The 12,617-nt window shown below is 60.9% G+C and overlaps 1 protein-coding gene across 1 annotated transcript in view; it reads right to left on the bottom strand.

The window, feature by feature from the left end:
- LOC113404952 (PH and SEC7 domain-containing protein 1-like) overlaps positions 1-6,668 on the bottom strand; it is a 28,981-nt gene extending 22,313 nt beyond the window's left edge. The window contains exon 1 of the mRNA XM_026656619.2: positions 6,280-6,668. The gene's annotated coding sequence lies outside the window, so the exon portion shown is untranslated. The remainder of the gene's footprint in view (positions 1-6,279) is intronic.
- Between the last annotated feature and the right edge of the window lie 5,949 nt (positions 6,669-12,617).

Raw genomic sequence — 12,617 nt, 5'->3', positions numbered from 1 at the left:
GGGGGGGGGGGGGGGCGGCCAAAATTGTTTTTGCCTTGGGCGGCAAAAATCCTAGAGCCGGCCCTGGCAGCAGCCAAGCAAGCACTGAGCCGGGAGCCGAATTCCCCTCAAGCTGGTGCCGTGCAGCATAAAATCAGCCTTGCGATGGTGCTAATTTTACCGAGACCCTCCAATGGCCCGGATTTACTCCCTGTTTGAACTCGAGCAGATCTGCTAGGAAAACATCCCAGCCTGGTTTGAAATGGTCAGTGATGGAGACTCTACTCTGACCCTTGAGAAAGTGCTCCCATGGTTAATTCCCCTCCCTGTTAAACATTTACGCCTTATTCCCAGTTGGAATTTGTCTAGCTTTGACTTCCAGCCATTGGATCGTGTGAGACCTTTGCCTGCTAGACTGAACAGCCCTTTATTGTCAACTTTCTGTTTCCCACACGTAGACACCGCGTCACCGTCTCTGTGCTAAGCTAAAGAGCTTGAGCTCCTCAGGGCTGTCTACACAGCACCTAGACACCCATGGCTGGCCTGTCCCAGTCGACTCGGGCTATGGGGCTGGTTTCCCTTTGCTGTGCAGACACCCTCAGAGCCTAGCACCACAAGGCAGGTTTTCCAGCCTTTTAATCCTTCTCATGGCTCTTCTCTGACCCCTCCCGGGCACCGGAACGGGATGCAGGATTGTGGCCGTGCCGAAATCACCTCTCTGCTCCTACTCAAGACACCCCTTTCCCTTCCCGCCCATTAGCCCTTTGGCCACAGCATTGCACTGGGAACCCGTGATACATTTGTGACTGATGCCAACCCGGGGGTCTGTCGGTGCCCATCCACAAGGGCGCTGGCCAGCCACCCGCCACCCGGGCTCAAACCTTTCTTCCCCCAGATCCCCCCCGGCTATAGTTAAAGGGAAAAACCTCCCATGGAGGGGAGGGGGGCAGCATGAGCAGCCACCGCCTGCCCCCCCAGGCAGGAGATGAACAGCGGCACTGTGCCACCCTGCTGGGCACCCAGGGGCACCTCCAGCTCTTGTGCTTCAGAGGAATGAGTGTGGGGGTGGGGGTCTCCACTGTGGATATGCCAATTTCTAGGCTGAAATCTGCTGGGGGGCTGATCCCTGGCAGAGCTGACAGCTCCCGCAGGCAGAGACCCCCCACGGGAAGGATGAGGGTACGGGGTCTCCCGGCGGAGGGACTGATGACAGTTCCCTGCCGCCGTTCCGTGCCCTGGGGATGTAGCCAGGTCTCACCACACAAGCACTCGTGCTTTGCCCCCCTCCCTCCTGCTTGGCTCCTTTGCCCCCCTCCCACGTGCTGTGACGCCCCCCTCGCACTCTTGCTGGGGTTCGGGCCTGCACCCATTGGGGTTCCCAGGCACTGCCCTGCCCGACACAGTCACAAGCAGCGCTCAAACTGCTCCCACTCCCAAGCCTCCCCAGGGATGACGATGGAGATGCCGCTGGGGCCCCTGAGAGAAACTCAGAGGGAAGCCAGAGGCAGCCTCAGGACCAGCCTCAGGGCAGCCTGGGCCACACTAGCCCTCAACATTTTCCCTCCAGAACCAGCTGCTCGGTTGTGTGTCCACAGCTCGGTGCTAATAACAGACAGGCTGCCCTGCCCAGGGCGTCCACTCCCATCCCTGGCACTGTTTGGTGATGTGGAGGGAGCGGGGTGGCTGTGATCCCCTGGCCTGTGGCCAGGACCCTGCTTGGGGTCACCAGCCTGAGGCCGAGAGGCCAGGTTCTAGGCCATAGGCTGAGCAGCCACCATTTTCAGCCCCCCCCCCCAGCTCGCTTCCCTCCATCGGTACCAGGCGGTCACTGCCTCTCCCTGCCACGGAGTGGACCAGGCCAGCCCACTTGCCCTTCCACGGCCAGCCAGCCTGGGCCACCAGCCCGTTGGCAGCACATGGCGTTGGACCCCTGGAGGCTGCGTGACCAACCCCACCTGGGCCAAAAGCGGGGGGACGAACCTGGGACCACCTGAACCAAAAGCCTGAGCTTCTCCCACTGGAGCCAAAGGACTGGCTCCACTAGCTAGCGCTTATAGTAGACCCTTATCCTTATGCCAGCCACTAGAGGGAGACAAAGAGCCCCTGCGGCCAGGCATGGGGGCGGTACGAAGAGCTGCCCGGGGAACAGACACAGAACAATGCACATGCCCTTGGGGTCTAGGGACTAGAACCCCAGCCTGGGAGCGCTACAGAGAGGGGCTCCCCTGCCAGCGGCTAGCAGCAGGCTGGGTCACGAGCAGGCACCACCCTGCTTGGCTCACACCTGCTGAGCCAGCCCCTGGCCCGCAGCCCCGTGGCTGGGGGTGGAGAGATCCCCACAGCGGCTGGGCCGCTCGCACCAGCCCTCCCTAGCTGGCAGTGCTCAGGGCGTGCAGACGCGGCCTACCCCCCGGAAGGCCTCTGCACCAGAGCTCAGCCACGGGTCCCGTCCAGCCCCAGCCCGCTGCCAGCGGCGGGCACGGGGGAGAGGAAGCGAACGTGCTGGTGGAATCCCACCCGTGCCCCCGAGAGAACAGCTTGGGAAGTGTCACAACAACTCACCCAGTGCAGCCCTGCAGCCGCCCGGCCTTCACCTGCTTCCGGTGCCATGGGGCCAGCCAGTGGCTTCCTGTTTGCTGCACAGCATTAGCCGGCTCCTCCTGCGGTGGCAGGAAACGCTCAGGCAGGTGCAGCGGTTCCCCGGGGGCTGCAATCTCGGGGCACACAGCAAGGCCCCAGGAAACGGCCCTGACTGCTCCCAACGCTGCTGCGCTGCCACAGCTACCGCCATGCGCCAGTGGGGACAGGAATCCGGCTGAGCTGCTGGGAGTGCAGCCGCAGGGCGGAGAAAAGGGGGAATTGCCTACAGGGGCAGGTCTCTGGCTTGCTGCCCCCTGCACACGCACAGACATGGACGCACACACGCTGGGCCGGGCACACACGGACACACACACAGACGTGGACATGCACACGCTGGGCCGGGCACACACGGACACACACACACAGACGTGGACATGCACACGCTGGGCCGGGCACACACGGACACACACGCACAGATGTGGATACACACACGCTGAGCCAGGCACACATGGACAGACATGGACAGACGTGGATAAGCACATGCTGGGCTGGGCACACATGTACACACATGCACAGACGTGGATACGCACATGCTGGGCCGGGCACATACGGGGAAACACGCACAGACGTGGATATGCACACGCTGGACCGGGCTTACACACGGACACACATGCACAGACACGGACGCGCACACGCTGAGCCGGGCACACACGGACACACACACACAGACACGGATGCACACACGCTGAGCCGGGCACACACGGACACACACACACAGACATGGACATGCACATGCCAAGCCGTGCCTGGATCCCACCCACCTGCGCTATTGCCCTGCTCCGACACATCCGTGCCGTCGTCCCGACACAGACAGGAACTGCCCTGACTGCTCTTCCCCGGCCCCAGAGCAGTTCTCCTGGGTCCCCTCCAGCCGTGCGCCCACCTCGCCGCCCTGCCCCACCCTACGAGAGCCGGACAGCTGTTCCTGGACTAGGGGTTCAGCCCCTGGCTCTGCCACTGAGCTTCTGTGTGACCTTGGGCAACTCCCTTGGTTGCTACTCCATGGGGTGGGGGATGAGGAGAGAACTGTTCTTCACCCGGGGGGGTGGGGGGGGCCTGTGAGAACGAGTGCTCCTGGAGAGGCAGAGGAAGCTCACAGCAACACTCTCCCCCAGGTGCCCCCTGGTCACAGCCACCCTAATTTTCCCTCCAGCCCCACCCTGCCCCCTAGGTCCTGCCAGCTGAAGCTACAGCAGAGCCAGGCCAATCCTGCCTGCCCACTCCAGGTAGGGCAAGCACCCACCCCACCAGCCTTCCAGCGCGAGCGCTAACCACTGGGCCACACAGCCTGGCTCACAAGGTGGGCCTGTGCCCAAGGGCTGCTGGCCCTGCTAACGCCTTCCCTCTGCACTGGTTTATTCTGGTGCCATTTGCAGTTTGAAGGGTTCTGGGATCTGTCCTCGCCCACCTGGGTTATTAACCTCTCCCGGCCCAGCATGCCTGGTTCCTCGGTGTCTCCGGCTGCGGCCCCCTGCAAATGCCACCAGGGAGCTATGGCCCCCCAGCCATGCCGAGGCTGCGTGCAGGGAGAGGTCTGGGGACCGACCGCCCTCCACGCTGCTGCCGTGGAGGAAACCCCACATGCCGCATCACCGACTTCTGGAGAGCAACCCTGCCGGCTGCTCTGGCCCTGCGCTGGCACTAGGGTCCTGCTGCCTCCCCCCTACACACACAGGCACACAAACATGCCTAGATCCTGACTGTGAGCAGGGCCAGGGGGCACCTGGCTGGCTGCAGCCAGCCGGCCTTTGCCTCCCCAGCCAGCTGCTGGGCTGGTGTGGGTGGCAGCGAGGATCCGTGCCAACACTAACACACCCAGGGACGCCGTGTGGCCAGGCTGGGCGGCCGCAGTCATTAGCAAGTCCAAGCACAAATAAAGAGACCCACAGAACCACCCTCGCCCAGCCCTCTGTGCCGCAAGCCAGTCGCCTGCCCGGCCTGCCGTGCCAGCACCGTGGGCAGGGACCAGGGCTCCAGGCCAGGTCCCCCAGCCCCTCACTCCACTGTGACCCCAACTGGCATCCGTGGGAGTTTTGCATTGGTCCAGGCTCCGGCCCATGGATGGTGAACGCCCCAGCTGGGGCTGCGGCTGCCTGGGCCAGTCTAGTGCCAGGCACGGTGCCAGCGCTCAACACAGGCACTTGTCCCTAGCTCACCCCAGCCCCTCCTGAGACAGGCTCCGTGTGTCTCCAGCCCAGGCTTTCACTCCCTGCTCTGAGGCGGGCTGGATCCTGCAGTCCCAGGCCAACAGGGCCCCACGCTGCGACAGGAAGAGCCCGGCCTAATGACTGGGGCCAGCTTAGTGCTTGGGACATCAGGGTTCCTGGCTCCGCTACAGACCCTGTGTGAGCACAGGCTGGTCCCATCCCCCCTCTGTCCCTGTCTGTAACAATCCTTCATCTGTACAGACTGGGAGATCCTTGGGCAGGGGCTGTCACACGGTATGTCTGGGCAGCACCTGGCTCGACGGGGCCCTGATCTTGGTCAGGGCTTCCCCAAGCCTTCCACCAAGAGCAGTTTCCCTCTGGTGCCTGTGAGCATCCAGTCCCCTGTGGTCCGTGCACGGCCAAACACAAGAGGAAGTGATTCCTGGCCCTGCCAGCTCCTCACGGCTTCCTGCGGGACACTCCCCTCCAGGTATGGGCGGCGCATCTTAGCCCCGGGGCCAGTGGGCAGAGGTGTCACCCTGTTGTTCTGATCACAAACCTAATGTGCTATTAACACTCTTGCCCCATGGATGCTAGTGGCACTGGCTGCAGTCATAGAATCATAGAATATCAGGGTTGGAAGGGACCTCAGGAGGTCATCTAGTCCAACCCCCTGCTCAAAGCAGGACCAATCCCCAGACAGATTTTTACCCCAGTTCCCTAAATGGCCCCCTCAAGGATTGAACTCACAACCCTGGGTTTAGCAGGCCAATGCTTAAACCACTGAGCTATCCCTCCCCCCGTCGGAACAGGCCTGGGCCAGCCTTGCCCCATGGGCACGGGGCTGGTGTGGGCATGACAGAGCCAGGGCAGCCCCAACCACGCTCATCTAGGGACCCCGTCACACTGATCCGTGCGGGCATGACACACACACACACACCCAGACACGTCCTGCACCCATCCACCACGCAGTCCCCTGCAGGCGGAGAGAGGGCAGGGATTTCGTGCTATTTCTAGATTTAAATTCTCAGCAGTTGCCAGATACCCCGGTGATGGGCGCTGGGCGAGCCCCTCACGCCCTCTAACCTGGCCAGGACACCAGCTGGGGGCCTCATGTGCCGGCTGGGCTCGAGAGGGAGGATGTGCCGAGCGGGTCTTTCCCAGGTCTGAGCCCTGGGGTCCCCTAGGTCTGCAGAGTGGGGGGCCAACCAGGACCTCCCTCTCCACCCCCCCAATCCCTCCCACCACCTCCAGGACAGCTCCTCCCAGTGCACAGGGGGCCCAGCTGCATTCCCCCACCCCCATGCCGGGGCATGAGTGCCAGTAGGGCCTGGTGCTGTGGAAAGCCCCCTAAACCCTCCCTCCAAGGACCTAGGTGGGGGCGGGGGGAGGTGGGGCCTAGGCTGGAGTCGGGGACCACAGTGCATGCTGGGAGGCTGTCCCACAATCCCTTTCACCCCTGCCAACCAGCCCCGTCCCCTCCGTGCCGCTGGCAAGGCAGCTCTCTCCTTACCCATCTCGTGGCGGGGCTCGGTGCAGGTGCAGAGGCCCAGGGCCACTCGGTTCTGCCTTCCCCGGCCCAGCAGGCTCATGGCTCCGTCTCCAAGGGCAGGGGGCCTCGGGGCTGCTCTCCCCCAGGCCCAGGGACGCAGGGATGTGGGGGGCACGACGGGACTCTGGAAACGTGGCTCGGTGGAGCGGAAGAGCCCGAGCCCGGTGCTGGGGCGAGGAGGAGCCGGCGCGGGGCTGCCAGACAGGTTTGACAGCAGCAAGCCCAGACGGCCACTGCCGGCACGGTGCCCACTCTGGAGCCCCGGCCAGGGAGTCCTGACTGTGTGCAGAGTCACTGACCTTTGGCCCCTGGGGCCTGCGAGCTGCGCTCCAGCCTGGGGAGGAGCGGGGGCAGGAGGGGCGCTAGAGACTGGGAGATTCACGTCCCAGCCCCGGCCCCTGCCCCTCCCCGCACCACCGAGGAACGAGCTGCTGGGGTGGGCCCACAACTCGGCTCTCCCTGACCTCCCTGAACGGGGCTGGCGGCCCAGCTCAGCCAGCAGCTGCCAGGAGCTGAGCCCGGCTGGGGAGGGGCGTGTCTGGGCCTGGGAACGCGCTGGGCCCAATCCTCCTCTGCGCCGGCTCTGTGGGCCCGATCCTCCTCTGTGCCGGCTCTGTGGGCCCGATCCTTCCTTGTCTCAGCACCATGGGCCCGATCCTCCCCTGTCCGGGCTCTGTGGGCCTGATCCTTCCCTGCCCCAGCACCACAGGCCCAATCCTCCCCTGCCCTGGTTCTGTGGGCCCGATCCTCCCCTGCACCTGCACTGTGGGCCCGATCCTCCCCTGCCACGCCACTGAGGACCCTATTCTCCCAGGTCCCAGCGCCTGGTGTTGTCGCTGACACCGCTGCCCTGCCAGGGTTACATGCCACCAGCCTAGAAGGGGCAGCGCCCTGCACCCACTTTGCCCTGGTGCAGGCACCAGCAGTGAGGTGCAGGGTGAGGGGCAGGCGGCCCGCCCCACCCTGCAGCCAGTGACACTGGTGTAAATCAGGAGTGAGGCCATCGCCCTCCCATGGCTCAGCAGGGCCTGTGCCTTGTTTACACCAGTTGGGGCAGGTGGAGGGCTGGGCTCCAGGCCTGACCCAGGAGAGCAGACGGGGCCGGGCTGCACATGGGTGACTCCCCGGCTGGTGCTGCCTTCCCCTTTGCTCAGCTAGGTCAGAGCCAGCACATGCGTAGGAGGCCCTTGGATCCAGAGCCTTAAAACTAGTTGGGTGCCTAACTCCCCTCAACCTCCATGTGCCCAAATACCTTTCACAAGCTGGGCTGGCGTAGCTCAGCCTGGCTGGCCACTACACATTCCCGGCACCCATGGGGCCCACAGCAGCCAGTCGTTCACTGGGCTGATCAAGGCAGCTGGGCCGGCCCCATCTCTGCGCCTGGCAGTGCCATCCTGCCAGGGACCCTGGCCAGGGCTCGGGGTTGGGGGGGCTGCTCCAGGGGCTCCGTGGCCAGGGAGCAGCAATGACACATCCAAACCCCACGACCCCTGGGACAGGGACGGGGCCAGGACCCCACACAGCCTGGTGGGCTTCTAGGGTGCCTCTGCCCGCTGCCCCGCCCTTTCCCCGATGGGCTCCGCGTGACCCCCGCTGCCCCGCCCCTTCCCTGACGGGCTTTAGCCAATCCCCTTGTTGCCTCTCTGGTCAATGAAGCTATGGCCCTGCCAGGGAGGCTGGGCGATTCTCCTGCACTGCCCCACACATTCAGCCTCTCTCCTAGCTGCGGCTCCCTACAGGGGCCCCTGCCCCCCCCGACTCTGTCCCCTTTGCTGTCCCCTGCTCAGCCCCAGGATCGAATGCCCCCCGGCAAGGCCATGGCCTCACGGCTAGTGTGTGCACTGCCCTGTGCTCCTCATTCACAGCCAGGGATGGGCCCCGCGCTCCACTGGCCCTGCCCCCCAGTGCAGACAGCAGCTACATCAGCCTGGCCCCTGGCTCTGGCTCCTGCTACCTGCAGTGACCTGGGGTCTCTAGGTCTGCGTCCCTCCTGTGGCTGTGGGGCCCCATTTCCTGGGCGGGGCTGAGCCCCAGGAGCTGCAGTGCCCAGGCCAGCAAAGAGCATCCCTCCAGGCTCTGCCTCCCAGCCCTGGGTCAGGACAGCCGCAGCCCTGGGGTCTGGGTGGCAGGGTGCAGTGCTGGGCACTGGCCTGTAGATGACAGCACAAGCAAGCACATGGCATGCTGGCAGGGGCATGGGAGCAGCGGAACAGAGGGATGTCAGCTGGACGGGCCATGGAGCAGGGAGGCAGATGGATGACAGGGGGTGAGGGGGCAGCTGGTCTGGCCAGATGGGTACGGGGGGCAGCTAGACCGGCAATGGAGGTGTGGGGGGGGGGGCAGCCGGATCAGCCGGGGAGCAGCTGGGGTGGGGGCGCACGGGGCAGCTGGATGGGCAGGGAGCTCAGAGGTGTCTGGTGAATACCTCCCAGGCTTTGAAGTGCCGGAAGCGGGTCTCAGCACCCCCAGGTTTGCCCTGTCCGCCCTCTGCAGATGGAGACAGACCTAGTGCATGGGGTTGCACCATCACACTGATTTGGCCCAGTCACCCCTCTGCATCCTCCCCAAGGGAGTTAGGCACCTAAACACCTCTCGGATGTGGTGCTCCGTCCCCTGTACACCTGGCGGTAGGAACGGAGACCCCGCCTTGCTGGGCCTCCAGCTGGGGGGCATCCTGCGGCTCTGGGCCCAGTTACCCCAGCTGAGGAGCTGGAGATGACCCAGAATCAGTCACCACAGAAGAGACGCTAATAATAAGAGAAGCTGACTTGGGCTGGGAGCCTAATTAGGCTCCACTTATGGTCTGGGTTTAAATAGCCGGCCCTGCCCCCAGCCCCTCAATCGCAAGCTCACAGTTAGGTCCCACATGAGCCTCACATTGTAATTTGCTTAGTGGATTCATTTTCATCCAGTAGGGTGACCAGATGTCCTGATTTTATAGGGACAGTCCCAATTTTTGGGTCTTTTTCTTATATAGGCTCCTATTACCCCCCACCCCCGTCCCGATTTTTCACATTTGCTGTCTGGTCACCCTATCATCCAGCGCCCAGATTCCAACATTCTGGGGGCAAACCCCAGAGCCCCTCCAGGCTGGCGCCATGCCCACAGCTGGGCACCCCAGCCAGCCAGACCCCTGAGAGACCAGGCACCTCACCCCTCAACGCTACTGGGTGAAATTCTCCCCCGAGAGCCTGCCCAATGCCTGGGCACCCCTGGACTCTTGCTTAGGGTGGAGAGCGTGGGCAGGGCAGGCGGTGTTGGAGGATGCTGGGGGGGTGGTAGTAGGATGGTGTTCAGGGGCATGCGACCCAGGGGATGGCACAGCAAGGGGGTGGTGAGCTGGGCGTGAAATAGGGAGTTGGGGTCCAGGCAGCTGTGTGTTGGAGGTGCTCTGGATCATAGAATCATTGACTCATAGAAGATTAGGGTTGGAAGAGACCTCAGGAGGTCATCTAGTCCAAGCCAGGGCCGGCTCCAGGCACCAGCGCAGGAAGCAGGTGCTTGGGGCGGCCAATGGAAAGGGGCGGCACGTCCAGCTCTTCGGCGGCAATTCAGCGGTGGGTCCCTCAGTCCCTCTCGGAGGGAAGGACCTGCCACCGAAGTGCCGCCGATCGCGGCTTTTTATTTATTTTATTTTTTTCCTGCTGCTTGGGGCGGCAAAAACTCTGGAGCCAGCCCTGGTCCAACCTCCTGCTCAAAGCAGGACCAACCCCTGTGATTGGTTGGAGCCCCCATCCGGCATGTCACCTGATGTACTGGGATTTCACTGAGCCTCTCCTGCTCCACCAGCCTGGGTTCCCTCTCCCCATTTTGCTGAATGAGACTCTCCGGCCTCTTGCAGCACACACACAGGTAGGGCCACACCCCGCTGCAGACACAGACTGAAGTCAGCTCCATGGGAGAGGACTCACACCCCTTTGGGGAGATAAACCCAAAATAATACTGTCTTGCACTGTAGAAAAATCTGCACAGCGCAAGTTCATAAAAATCCACCCTCTTCCTCAATGTGAAGAGAGAGATGTGCACGACTTCTTGCCCCCCGCCCCCCGGTTAGAAATTACATAATCTGGGTTTAATAATAAACAAAATACATTTATAAACTACAAAAGGTAGATTTTAAGTGGTTAAAGGAATAGCAAACAGAAGGAAGGAGATTACTAAGCAAATGAAACAAAACATGCAAACTAAGCTTGACACACTAGATAGGTAGGATACAAATTAGCAAATTCTCACCCTGAGTGATAAACAGGCTGGCAGATTCTTAAGGCACAAACTGCCTTGGCTTTCCCAGGTTTTCATACACAGGCTAAAGATCTTAGCCTAGGACCATCACTTCTCCCAGTTCAGTCTTTGTTCCTCAGGTATTTTCCAGTGTGGTGTTGTCGGGAGAGTGAGGCCCCCTCATGTTGTCATTGCCCCTCTTTTATATCTTCCCCCCCACTTGCTGGAAAGCTCTTTTGCTGTGACCTGGGTCAGACAGTTCCCATTGTGCAGTGCTATCTCCGAGAGGTTTCTGTTGCACGCAGTTCCTGGGGTAATCCTGGTGCTTGTGCATTTCCTCAGTAAGCCATTAACATTGTTTGGCTTCATCCAGCGTAGCACATTCGAAATACAGAGACATGGTCAGATACAGAAATGATACCGGCACACACATTGGGTAATCACATTCAGTAAATCAGAACCTTTCCAATGATACCTCACAAGCACCATCTTGCATAAAGCACATCTCAGTTCTGTCAGTTCCATCTCACAAGCATATTGTCATAAAGAATATGGAGTGTAACGTCACAACTCCAACTAAATCATCCCAGCCGGGGCCTTAAAACCTTCTAAGGATGGAGATTCCACCACCTCCCTAGGTAACCCATTCCAGTGCTTCACCACCCTCCTAGTGAAACAGTGTTTCCTAATATCCAGCCTAGACGGATCACCCAGCGTAGCAGTGGCACAAGGGAGAGCCGAGTCCCAGGCTTTGGAAAGCAAAGCCGCATGCGGAGCACCAGAGCAAATGCCACAGCATCAGCTCCAGGGGCCTCCCGGCTGGGCATCTCCAGCCTCGGGCACATGCCTGCCTTGTGCAGCTCCACCTCAGGCTGCGGCCAGTGGGCCCTTTGCAGGATGGCGAGGAGCCTGCCCAACAGCTGTGATATATTAGCACTGTGTCACCACGACACATGAGAGCCCGAGCCATGGCCCAGGACACCGCTGGGCCAGGCGCGGTCCAAACGCAGAACAGAGCGCTGGTCCTGCCCCACAGAGCTGCTAAGGTCACAGAAGCAGAGCATCTCCCAGCCATCACAGGCTTGTGCACCTGGGGTCAGGGCCAACGGGGGGGGGGGGAAGCCGGTACAAATGACTGGGGCCCGGCAGTCTGGAAGGGGGCTGGGGCCCAGTTTCCCCAGCGTCCTCTCCCCTCCCCCACCCCATCGTCTTACCGGGGCCCGGCTTCCCCGGCTTCCCCCACCTCTCGTCGGCCCTGTTTAGCCGGTCCGCCCTTGCTGGGGGGCCCGAAAAAAAATTTTCACCGGGGCCCAAACCCGCTCTCGGCGGCCCTGCCTGGGGTAGGGAAGGAGCTTGCTGCCCTTGAGGGATCCCCTCCCTACAGATCAGTGCGAGGAGTTGTGACGTTATTGATATAATCTGGGACCATATAGAACATGGTTGCAACCAAGGTCCTGTAGTGGCACCAAATCTTGTATAAAGGGGGTCAAATGAGGTGTCTTAGACAAGGTTAGGGTTTGCTGGTTATGATTATGCTGTCTATATGTGTGTATCAATTTTGTAGTTGAAGTTATTAATATTGGCTCTAAACTGTCTGTATGGCAAACTTATGCTATGCTTCTGGGAGACATCCCAGACAAGTTGGTGTTAGCTCTGCCTAGCCTGCTTGATGGCCCATTAAGGACCATCAGCTATACAATTGACCCATGGAGAGAAGGCAAATACGCCTTGTAACTCAGCAAAGTATGCAGGAACTTGCCCATGTGACTCCAGACTCCATTTTGCTGTAATTTTCCACAGTAAGAACAAAGAGGTGTTCTTACACCTGGAAAAGACTATATAAGGCTGATTCCTCGTCTCCATCTTGTCTTCAATCCTGCTTCTTACCTCTGGAGGGACTTTGCTACAAATGGAAGCTCTACACAAAGGACTGATGACCCATCCCAGCTGGGGATGTATTCCAGAGACTTGATTTAAACCTGCAGTTTATTTTATCGCTGCTGGAAGCCTGAACCAAGACTTTGCCATTACTGTATGTAATTGATTCCATTTAACCAATTCTAGCTCTCATCTATATC

Source organism: Terrapene carolina, unplaced genomic scaffold (genome assembly GCF_002925995.2).
Source record: "Terrapene carolina triunguis isolate 2854851 unplaced genomic scaffold, T_m_triunguis-2.0 Scaffold49, whole genome shotgun sequence".
NCBI lineage: Eukaryota > Metazoa > Chordata > Testudines > Emydidae > Terrapene > Terrapene triunguis.
This window is presented reverse-complemented; position numbering and strand designations above follow the sequence as displayed.